The 12,376-nt window shown below is 45.3% G+C and overlaps 1 protein-coding gene across 1 annotated transcript in view; it reads left to right on the top strand.

Moving 5' to 3' along the window:
- Positions 1 to 12,376, top strand: part of LOC120939943 (probable assembly chaperone of rpl4) — a 639,324-nt gene that overhangs the window by 380,546 nt on the left and 246,402 nt on the right. The window lies entirely within an intron of this gene.

Here is a 12,376-nt window from a genome sequence, read left to right as displayed (position 1 = left end):
CCGCATGTAAATGTACGTCCACAATATGGCACGTACAGGCACATGGGCGTTAATGTACGTCCTTGCCTATTAGCGGGTGGGGGGTCCGATCGGGACCCCCCCCCCCCGCTACATGCGGCGCTCGGGGAGCGATCCGGGACCACGGCGCGGCTATTTATTTATAGCCGCTCCGTCGCGATCGCTCCCCGGAGCTGAAGAACGGGGAGAGCCGTATGTAAACCTGGCTTCCCCGTGCTTCACTATGGCGGCGCATCGATTGTGTCATCCCCTTTATAGGGGAGACACAATCGATGACGTCAGTCCTACAGCCACACCCCCCTACAGTTGTAAACACACACTAGGTGCACCCTAACTCCTACAGCGCCACCTGTGGTTAACTCCCAAACTGCAACTGTCATTTTCACAATAAAGAATGCAATTTAAATGCATTTTTTGCTGTGAAAATGACAATGGTCCCAAAAATGTGTCAAAATTGTCCGAAGTGTCCGCCATAATGTCGCAGTCACGAAAAAAATTGCTGATCGCCGCCATTAGTAGTAAAAATTTTTTTTTTATAAAAATGCAATAAAACTATCCCCTATTTGGTTTGCGCAAAATTTATAGCGTTTACAAATCGATAAACGCTTATTGCGATTTTTTTTACTAAAAATAGGTCGAAGAATACGTATCGGCCTAAACTGAGGGAAAAAAATGTTTTTATATATGTTTTTGGGGGATATTTATTATAGCAAAAAATATTGCATTTTTTTCAAAATTGTCGCTCTATTTTTGTTTATAGCGCAAAAACTAAAAACCGCAGATGTGATCAAATACCACCAAAAGAAAGCTCTATTTGTGGGGAAAAAAGGATGCCAATTTTGTTTGGGATCACGTCGCACGACCGCGCAATTGTCTGTTAAAGCGACGCAGTCCCGAACTGTAAAAACACCTTGGGTCTTTAGGCTGCATATTGGTCCGGGGCTTAAGTGGTTAAGAAGCCCTCCTGTTCTGCACCTGTTTGAACTCATTGCGCCAGATTCTCAAAGAGATACGATGGTGTATCTCCTGATACACCGTCGTATCTCTGAGTTCGGCCGGTCGTATCTATGCGACTGATTCATAGAATCAGTTACGCATAGATATGCCTAAGATCCGACAGGTGCAACTGTGTTACACCGTCGGATCCTAACTGCAATTTTAAAATGGCCGCTGGGGGCGTTCTCGCTGATTTACGCCGAGAATATGTAAATCAGCGAGATACGCCAATTCACGAACGTACGCGGGCCCGACGCAGTCACTTTACATTGTTTACGTAAGGGTTTTCCCGGCGTAAAGATAAACATGCCCCCTAGGTGGCGTATCCTATGTTAAGTATGGCCGTCGTTCCCGCGTCAAATTTTTTTTTTTACGCCGTTTGCGTACGTCGATTTTTCAAAGCGCTGGACGCAAGTTACGCTCACGCCGAAACCAATGACGTCCTAGCGACGTCATTGGGAGCAATGCACGCCGGGAAAATTCGCGGACAGCGCATGCGCATTTAAATTGGCGCGGGGACGCGCCTGATTTAAATGCTACACTCCCCCCTAGCCGCGGAATTTGAATTCCGCCGGGGGATTTAAAATACGCAGCCGCAAGTTTGGAGGTAAGTTTTTTGTGAATTACCCACTTGCCTCTAAAACTTGCGGCGGGGGATCTTAAATCAGATAGATTACGCGGATCTAAAGATCCGCTGATCTATCTGAATCTGGCCCATTACCTGTATAAAAGACACCTGATCACACACTCAATCAGGCCGGGTTCACACTTGTCCAACAAACGCTCTGACATTGGGAGCTCATGTCGCATGACGTGTGAAAATCAATGTTTCCCTATGGGTGCCGTCTTAACTGGTCCGACTTTGAAAATGCTCCCTGTACTACTTTAGTCCTACATTGATCCTACTTCAGCCCATTGAATATCATTGAAGTCGGATCAAAGTAGGATCCTTGTCCTAACCATCAGACTTTTGACATCCGACTTGTGATTACAGCAGCAGTAAAAGGAATTCATCTCACTCTGGGATTGTTTTGATTGGTCAAGGAACAAGTCAGACTATCACAAAGTCGGATCAAAGTAGTATCCTGTTCATGAAAGTCGGATGGATGTAGGACCAATGTAGGACCGATGTCGCCGAGCAAAGTAGGATGAAAGTTGTACTGCTGTCGTGTAGTATAGTGTGAACTCGGCCTCAAACAGACTCCAACCTCTCCACAATGGCCAAGACCAGAGAGCTGTGTAAGGACTTCGGAGATAAAATTGTAGACCTGCACAAGGCTGGGATGGGCTACAGGACAATAGGCAAGCAGCTTGGTGGGAAGGCAACAACTGTTGGCGCAATTATTAGAAAATGGAAGAAGTTCAAGATGACAGTCAATCTCCCTTGGTCTGGGGCTCCTTGCAAGATCTCACTTTGTGGGGCATCAATGATCATAAGGAAGGTGAGGGATGAGCCCAGAAATACACGGCAGGACCTGGTCAATGACCTGAAGAGAGCTGGGACCACAGTCTCAAAGAAAACCATTAGTAACACACTATGCCATCATGGTTTAAAATCCTGCAGCGCACGCAAGGTCCCCCTGCTCAAACCAAATACACTAACAAATCAAAGCCAAACTTCAGATCACACATAATCAGTCACAGCTATAGTTTATTCCTTTTCGGATAGAAGTTTTACATAAATAAATAAAAGATGATCATTGTAAGTACCAGTCGGTGGTAAATGGTTTGTCTCAACCCCAAAAATAAGGCCAAAAGAAAAACTAATACAGTCACTGCATCTAAGAATTGGTAAGTTGCAATATATTACATTTGTGTTTTGGGGTTTAATATTGCTTTGAGAGCTTCAAGCATCGCTACCATCCCACCCTTCTTGTTGCAGCAGTTAAACAGGGATCCTCAAACTATGGCCCTTCAGCTGTTGTATAACTACACATCCCATGAGGCATTGTAACACACTGACATTCACAGACATGACTAGGCACAGGGCCATCTTAATAGCATCATGGGCCCCTGGGCAAAGTAATGCTATGGGGCCCCTACAAGGTTTCCCCAATTTACACACCTACTCTCAAGAATCGAAGTACAATGTTTCTACTTTACAGCGTGTCACTTGCCACCGTCCCCTGATACCAAATTCAGTGTGTCAATTGCCACCCATCCCCTGCCACCAGATTCAGCGTGTCACTTGCCACCTGCCACCAAATTCAGTGTGTTACTTGCCTCCGTCACCTGTCACCAGATTCAGCGTGTCACTTGCCACCCATCCCCTGCCACCAGATTTAGTGTGTGACTTGCCACTGTCACCTGCCACAAAATTCAGCGTGTCACTTGCCACTGTCACCAGATTCAGCGTGTTACTTGCCATAGTCACCTGCCACCAGATTCAGTGTGTCTGGAAGGGGGGAGATAAGGGAGGGGGGAGAGAAGGGAGGAAAAGAAAGAGAGGAGAAGGAAGGAGGGGGAGGAGAGGGAGGAGAGAAGGAAGGAGGGGGAGGAGAGAAGGAAGGAGGGGGAGGAGAGAAGGAAGGGAGGGAGAGGGAGAAGGGAGAGGGAGAAGGGAGGGGGAGAAGGAGGAGGAGGAGAAGGAAGGGGGGGAGGAAGAGTAGGAAGGGGAGGGGGAAGGGAGGAGGAGAAAGAAGGGGGGAGAAAGAGAAGGAATTGGAGGGGGAAGAGAAGAAAGGGAGGGGGAGAGAAGGAAGAGAGGGAGAGAAGGAAGGGGTGAAAGAAGGAGGGGGGAAGGAGGAGAAGGAGGGGGGAGGGAGGGAAGGAAGGAAGGGGGGGAGAGAGAAGGAAGGGGGGAGAGAGAGAAGGAAGGGGGAGAGAGAGAAGGAAGGGGGGGAGAGAGAAGGAAGGGGGGGAGAGAGAGAAGGAAGGGGGGAAGAGAGAGAAGGAAGGGGGGAAGAGAGAGAAGGAAGGGGGGGAGAGAGAGAAGGAAGGGGGGAAGGGAGAGAAGGAAGGGGGGGAGAGAGAGAAGGAAGGGGAGAGAGAGAAGGAAGGGGGCGGAGAGGGAGAAGGAATGGGGGGAGAGAAGGAGGGGGGGAAAGAAGGAGGGGGGGGGGAGAGAAGGAGGGGGGGAAAGAAGGAGGGGGGGAGGAAGGAGGAGAGAAGGAAGAGGGGAGAAGGGGGTCTGGTCACAGTGCTCACTTACTTGAATGGTCCCCGGGGGGCTCTCAGTCAGGGACTTCTCTCATTGTAGTCTTTGGCTGCTTAATCTTCCCGCCCCCTCATCCCCTTCACAGACGTAGTGGCACACATGCAGGGAGAGAGGGGCGGGAGAAGGGATGTGTGTCATTCTGAAGGGAACAGGACAGCGACAGAGCAGTGTGGGGATCCCTTCCAGGATGGCCACACCTCCCAAGCCGCTTGTCACTGCACATTGAGCAGTGAGGATGGAGCGGCTCAGCAGTTATGAAAGGAGAGGGAGGAGAGGAGAAGCTGGTTTCAGTTTTCCTGGCCATTCCCAGGTGTGCTACGGATGTTCCGCGAGCGACGGAAGGTGGTTCTGAACATTCTGGTGCTGTGGAGAGCCTTAGTTAGCTGGTATCTAAGGCGGTGATGTGGAGCTGTACACCGCCGAAGATACCAGCTAACTAAGGCTTTAGAAACGCCTTCCTCCACTCGCGGAACATCCGCAGCACACACAGGAATGTCCAGGAAGAAATGCACCCTACCAAGCTCCCTCCTTCACTTCTTTCCTCCCATAGAGCGGCGGACTCTTTCAGCGCACCTCGAGCTCCCCTGGCTAAAGCTATTTGTCCAACTCTGATGGGGCCCCAGATGAACGTGGGTCCCCCAGGCTGTGCCCGGGGGTGCCCGCTCAGTAAGACGGCCCTGACTGGGCATGATGGGAATTGTAGTTCCTGAACAACTGGAGGGCCGTAGTTTGAAGACCCATGAGTTAGCATGTCCCCCTTCAAGCTCTTTGGCTCCTCCTGCTGGCTGCTACATTACTACAATGCACAGTAGTGACAGAGTGGCTTGCAGAAGGAACCAAAGTGCCCACTGAGGAATGGAGAATCTGGCACATCTTGGAAGAGTAGGATAGCAGCAGTGCCTGGATAGAAAAGCTTAAACGCAACAGCCAACAGAAAGTAAAGTATAAAACATATTTTATTTGTCTTATCTGATCTATTTATTTTTGACATGGAGACAGGTTCACTTTATAGGGTAGCACACACAGAATATTTCAGCATATTGATAACTGTCTGCTGTACCTCTTTAGTCTTTTCGTTTTTCCGATACAGTATGAAGGCTCCCTGCAGCACACAAGCACCTACAGTACTTTGGTCTTGTCAACGAGAAAGATTGTGTTTTTAAAAGATTGACTTTTAAATGCTAATTCCAGGGGTGAGACATGGGACTTGCTGAGCCGTCTAAATGTGCATTCTGTCCAATTATCACTGTGCAATAATTCAGAGTGACATGTCTGTAGGGGATAATTCATTGTGACATATGATGTTTAAATGGTTTGAACATAGTATGGTAACCAGTGGATTTTGTCATTCTCTGTGTTTAATCGGGATGGCATCTGTGGATTACATTGGCAGTGATATAGTGTTGCCATTATTTGTCATTTTTGCATTTTAAATATTATTTAAAAGTGCATTTCAGGGAAACATAAAAAGTTGCATTCAAAACCGACTTGGGTGAACCTGGTTACTAGTTGTCAGGCTAGAATTTACTATGCACTCCGGACTGCCCTGCTATCCATATCTCTTCCATTTCTGGTATCTTTATCTTATGAACAGCCTTTGCATCTGATTGTGTCAAAATACAGGCGGGTGTGTTCCCTGGTTCCAACTAGGGTTGCACCGATACCCAGGGCTTTTTTCCTCAGAGAATAGGTGCAGGAACTCCAACCTTCACCCTTCGTTTCTGCTCCCTACCCGCCCCTGAGCACTGTTCCTTGGCTGCACCTCCTACCGACCTCCCAGTACCGCCCATTTTAGAGAATACAGAATAAAGTATTATTTTTGCTACTAAGTGATTTGCACAAAATTTCTTAATGATAACATCAAAGAAAGACCGTAAAATAGATCCCCTGCAGTGAGCAACAATAGATCCTCCCCTAGCAACAGTAGACCCCCCCAGCAATAATAGACCTCACCAAAAATAGAGCCCCCACACAACAAAATACCACCCCAACAACAATAAACACCCGTTAGCAACAACAAATGTCCCAGCAGACTTCATCAATAGACACTCCTGGAGGCGGCAACAATAGACCTCTCCCTCAACAGTAGATCCCTCCCAGCCACAATTACTCCCTCCTAGAAACATAGGACCCCCCACTAGCAGCAATAGATCTACCCAGCAACAAGAGACCTCCGCACAAAAATAGATCCCCACCAATGAAAATGGATCCCCCAGCAGCAAGCATTACTGGACCCTCCAGCACACCCCAGCACTCCTTGCCATTACATGCATTCATTGCTGGAGGTGCCGGAACTGCGTTCCCCCACGTTTTTGCTGAAAAAAAAAGCCCTGCCGATACCACTTTTTTAAGACCGATACCTTTTTTCCAAGTACTTGCCGATACCGCTTACTGATACTTTTTTTTTTTTTTTTATGTCATGTGACAGTGGCACTAATATGCAGCACCGATGGGCACTGAACTGATAGGTGGCACTGATATGCACTGCAGCACTGATGAGCACTCATAGGTGGCACTGACTGTGTTATAAATAGTTTTCTCCAAATCTAATCCCTTACTTGAGTAGAACCTGTGTTCTCTGGCACCTTTGCTCCTGAAATGCTCTCAGCTAATGTCATTACCCTCCCGAAGTCAGGGAAGAAGCCTGTATCACCACAACACTTCCACCCAATATCTCTGTTAACCACTTCAGACCCGAAGACGTCCCTGGGACGTCCTCTGCTTTGTGCGGTGATATCTAAATGATGCCTGCAGCTGCAGGCATCATTCAGATATCGCCGTCTTCAGCCGGCGATTCTGTGCACCAGAAGAATGATCAAAGCGGCGGTTCCACCGCTCGATCATTCTTCTAGGCAGCGGGAGGGGACATCCCCCCCTCCCGCCGCCATCCGGTGCTTCTCCGGGCTCTTCCGTGCCATCGGGGGCCCGGAGAGCGAATCGGCCGGTGCTCGTTGGTGAAGCATAGAGATGACTGGTGACCAGACGGTCACAGTCATCTCTATGACCGTCGGAGGACCGGGCGCGACGTTATGACGTCACGCCCGGTACCCAGAAGTAAACAAAGCCGCTATCGCGGCTGTCGGCATGTAATCAGTGATTTTTTTTCACCGATTTCATGCTTGTAAGCCTGTAGGAGAGATGTGGGGTCTTATTGACCCCACATCTCTCCATAAAGAGGACCTGTCACAGTGATTCCTATTACAAGGGATGTTTACATTCCTTTTAATAGGAATAAAAGTGATAAAAAAAAGTGTAAAAATAAAAAAAAGAAGTAAAAAAATAAAATAATAAAAAAAAAATTAAAACGCCCCTGTCCCGGTCGCTTGCGCGCAGAAGCGAACGCGCATGCAAGTCCCGCCCACATATGTAAACACCGTTCAAACCCCACATGTGAGGTATCATCGCGTGCGTTAGAGCGTGTGCAACAATTCTAGCACTAGACCTCCTCTGTAACTCAAAAATAGTAACCTGTAAAAAAAATTAAAGCGTCGCCTATGGAGATTTTTAAGTACCGAAGTTTGGCGCCATTCGATGAGTGTGCGCAATTTTAAAGCATGACATGTTAGGTATCTATTTACTCGGCGTAACACCGTCTTTCACATTATATAAAAAAATTGGGCTAACTTTACTGTTTTGTTATTTTTTAATTCATGAAACTGTTTTTTTCCCTACCGTGCGAAAAAAAAAGTTGAAATGACCGCCATTTTATTCCCTAGGGTGTCTGCTAAAATAAAATATATAATGTTTGGGGGTTCTGATTAATTTTCTAGCAAAAAAATTGTGATTTTTACATAAAGGAGAAAAGTGCCAAAATAGGCCCGGTAACGAAGTGGTTAAACACAAATATTAACTCCTATCCTGCATAGATCCACGCAGATCATGTAGACTTTACCTTGGGCAGTGGCAGTGTAAAAATGTGTGCTAAATACCGCGCTGTCCAAAGAAGGGGGGAAGCTGCCAGCACCGCAAATGACAATTGCAAAAAGTAGATGTGGGAAAAGTGTTGGTGCGGCGCTAGTGACAATTTAAAATTTAATTGGGTGATCTAAAGTGCATAGATAACTTGATACACATCTAAATATATCAAAGTTAGAATAATTGTGAAGATATCAAACTAACAATATACATGTGCAGTATTGAAATAACAGCAACATGTGATTAGACCAATGTATACTATACATATAAAAAATGCAATGATACCGGGTAATTAAACCAGTGTATGCCATACATATACAATGCAGTGATGTCAGTGATTAAACCAATGAATACCATACACATAATGTAGTGAACAACTTATTATAAACTCAAAAGACATAATAAAGAAAATAAATAAAGAAAAAGTCCACTGAGTGAGAAAGAGTGTTTGATGAAAAGCAAGTGTCTTTGTGGATGAAACGCGTCGGGTCTAGTCTGCTGTTCCCAATGCGAGTGTAAATCTTACATTTTTATTAATAGATTTTGTGTTATGTGGATTCACGCTATGTGCGTTTTTGTATTCCTTTTTGGCCCTATATGTTTGAATCCACATGACGTTTTATATATCTTGGCGCTTCCTTTCTTGTTGACCGGTGGTCCTTGTGAGAAGATTATTTTATCCAATTGTATCAACACCTATTATCTTTGGTGAAGAATCACCGACAAGTCTGTTTGATTCATAGGCCCTATGTCCTATTGAATCCACACTTTCCGGTAAGCCTCAGTGTTATTGGTGGCTGGTGCTCCATCTTCCCCTTTTCACGCAGTTCAGCGGTGGCTTGAAAATGACCATTTGGGGCGTCAAGAAACATATGTTTTGGACACTTCCTTTCAGGACTGGTGCAAAGATTTTTGACAATCTAGGCGAAACCTCATTTTGCCACTCCTCCCTTGGCTCCACCCCTGACTCCACCCCCTTTGCCATGCCCATGTATACCCCACCTTTTTAATGAAGCGCCCATCAAATGCAGCCCCACCAGTGCCCATCAAATGCAGCCACATCAGTGCCCATCATTTTAGCCTACCAGCTCCCATTGATGCAGCCTCACAAGCGCCCAACAATTCAGGCTGCCAGCGCCCATCAATCAATGTTTGCTTGCTTCCATTCATTCGGGAGTCGGGACACAGTCCTCCACTGCCGCAAGCGGAGCGGCGGCTACTGGATGCCTGCTGATGCTGAGACTGAGTTGCTTGCTGCAGAGAGAAGAGAGTAGAAACACCAGTGGCTGGGCACCCCCTGGCAGAAGTGCACCCTAGGCAGCTGCCTAGTTTGCCTGATGGTAGCACCGGCCCTGCTTCCTTTTCATCAAACACGCTTTCTCACTCAGTGGACTTTTTCTTTCTTTATTTTCTTTATTATTGCTTTTGAGTTTATAATAAGTTGTTCACTACATTATGTGTATGGTATTCATTGGTTTAATCACCTGACATCACTGCATTGTATATGTATGGCATACACTGGTTTAATTACCCGATATCATTGCATTTTATATGTATAGTATACATTGGTCTAATCACCTGTTAATATTTCAATACAGCACATGTATATTGTTTTTTTTACATTGGGCAGACAAGACGCTAGATATCACTCGCAAAATCACAAACTTATTGTAGCACTCAGAATCCACGAAAACCCCAGTCCTGTTCTTGGCACTGAACACTGAGAAAGTGTTTGATAGAATTCATTGGGGGTATCTCAATCAAGCACTTCAAAAGTTTGGGTTTAACAGCAATATATTGTCGGCCATCATAGCATTATATACAGCCTCATCAGCATAGAAACTCACTGAAAACTGAGCATGTGCAAAGTTGCCAAAATCCCTAGATGCATTGGGAACATAGAAAGAAGGTGGAGATGGAGAACAGCAGGATCAACCAGGTTTTTTGAGAATACAAAAAACAAATCTCATAATGACTGAGTGGGAATGAACAGCATGTAATACACCATTCATTGATAGTTGTTTTATTATATGGGTTTAGTGACACTTTAAGTGTAAGTGGCCTGTGGCCTGTGGCCAGCATAAAGGAATTTTCTGCTGAGTAGGCACATTTTGGAAATAAAAGGTCTGCTTTGGGGGAGTGTATTTATCACTTTCATCCTCTTGCCAGTCCTCACTGGATGGCACTTAAAGCCTACATTATGTGTTTTGTTTTATTGGTGACCATTGGACTAGTGCCACGCCTATCCATAGCTCCCATTTTGATGGACTGTCCATGATTTGGAACTAAGTCCCTTTGTCCCTCTTTCCTCCTCATTTGTCTATCATTATGCCCTGATCTATATGAAATGCACTATTTATCTTTCAAATAGTGTTCCCCAGCGCTAAACCTTTCATCCAAATTCTAAATTGCTGCATTTGTAAATTTCGAAAGGAAAAGTAGTGGTAAAAAAAGCACTTTTGGGTTTAACTTAATCTTGTTTTTGTATAATTCTCCTTTAGGGGTGTGTGGTGGGGTGTGTGTTCTATGCATAGATCAGGGCTCGACAAATCCCGGTCGCCAGGTCGCCATGGCGACTAGAAATAGGGTCCTGGCGACTTGGCTTGGAAGGGGCTTGTGTGAGCTGGCGCCATCTGGTGGTGAGCCGTTGGTATTACAAGTTATTACCCCCAGATGTGTAAGCTGGCGCCATCTGGTGGTGGCCGTTGGTATTACAAGTTAAGCATTACAAGTTAAACAGCAATTCTAATGTAATTTTTCACTATTTTCACTGCCATCTTCTTCCCTCTAATTAGAACCCCCAAACATTATATATATTTTTTATCCTAACACCCTAGAGAATAAAATGGCGATCATTGCAATACTTTTTGTCACGCCGTATTTGCGCAGCGGTCTTACAAGCGCATTTTTTTTGGAAAAAATTACACTTTTTTTAATTATAAAATAAGACATCAGTAAAGTTATCCCCATTTTTTTTTAGATTATGAAAGATGATGTTACACCGAGTAAATGCATACCCAACATGTCACGCTCGTGGAATGGCGACAAACTTTTACCCTTTAAAATCTCCATAGGCGACGTTTAAAAAATTCTACAGGTTGCATGTTTTATGTTTTACAGAGGAGGTCTAGAGCTAGAATTATTGCTCTTGCTCTATCAATCGTGGCGATACCTCACATGTGTGGTTTGAACACCGTTTACATATGCGGGCGCTGCTCACGTATGTGTTCGCTTCTGCGCGCAAGCTCGTCGGGACGGGGCGCGTTTTCTGGCTCCTAACTTTTTTTAGCTGGCTCCTAGATTCCAAGCAAATTTGTCAACCCCTGGCATACATACATTGCTAATAGGTGTCCCTCGTTCTCATCTGAAAAAAGTTGGGAGATATGGCTATCCCTGCCAAACAGCTTTTTGGAGCAAAGCCAATACATAAGTCCAAGACTGGCACCATTCCACGATGGTCAGATTTGCTGGCACATAGTAGCCTGGCCAGATGGGCTATGTTGAGAAGCTGCCTAATGGGAGCAAGGCATTTAAGCAGGAGGGGCCACCATGAAGGAATTTTCTACTGAGTGGACAAATTATCCAAATGAAAGAGCTGCTCTAGGGGGTCATTTGTCACTTTGATCCTTGTGCCAGTCCTCACTGGCTGCCACTCCACATTTAATGTAACACAACATAGACTCCTATCGTAAAAGTCCCAATACAGCCTATGGCTCTATATATTCTATTTTTTATGATTCTTTTCATATTTTATGGTTTTACATATTATTCTTTGATTAGCATCCAAAATGTTACCCTTGATTGGTGTTTTAGTACACAACCACAGAATGTCCAAAATATGTCACTATTCCTTTGAAAATATTTAAATCGCACGAAAGCCCTAACCCTTAACAAATAACATACACAAAGGAATCTCAATTTTAGGCTTACGGATGAATAGCGGGTTGTCACACCAAATACTCAGCATAGTCATCTTAATTCTCCGACATATAGCGCAGCGCAGAGAATTACCCCCGTGGGGGCTCCTGCTATTCCCAACAAATAGATTGTAGCTGTTCATGCCCGAATGATATGAGTTCTTAACATTGAATCTTTTCCTTCTATTAAGCAGGGAGAGTTGACATGCAGATTTTGGATATCCTCAGATCAAATTGCAATCTGGAGGGCCAGAGCTGCCTTGTATTATCAGAAAACCCGGGGACGCAGGATTGTTTTCAGTCTTACAGCAAAAATATTTCATGTCTTAATCCCTTTCACAGTCTGAAAAGCTGAAGTATTTTCTTCTAGCTA

Source organism: Rana temporaria, chromosome 5 (genome assembly GCF_905171775.1).
Source record: "Rana temporaria chromosome 5, aRanTem1.1, whole genome shotgun sequence".
Classification (NCBI taxonomy): domain Eukaryota; kingdom Metazoa; phylum Chordata; class Amphibia; order Anura; family Ranidae; genus Rana; species Rana temporaria.
Note: the sequence above shows the minus strand (reverse complement) of the source record. Positions and strands in the feature narration are given on the sequence as shown.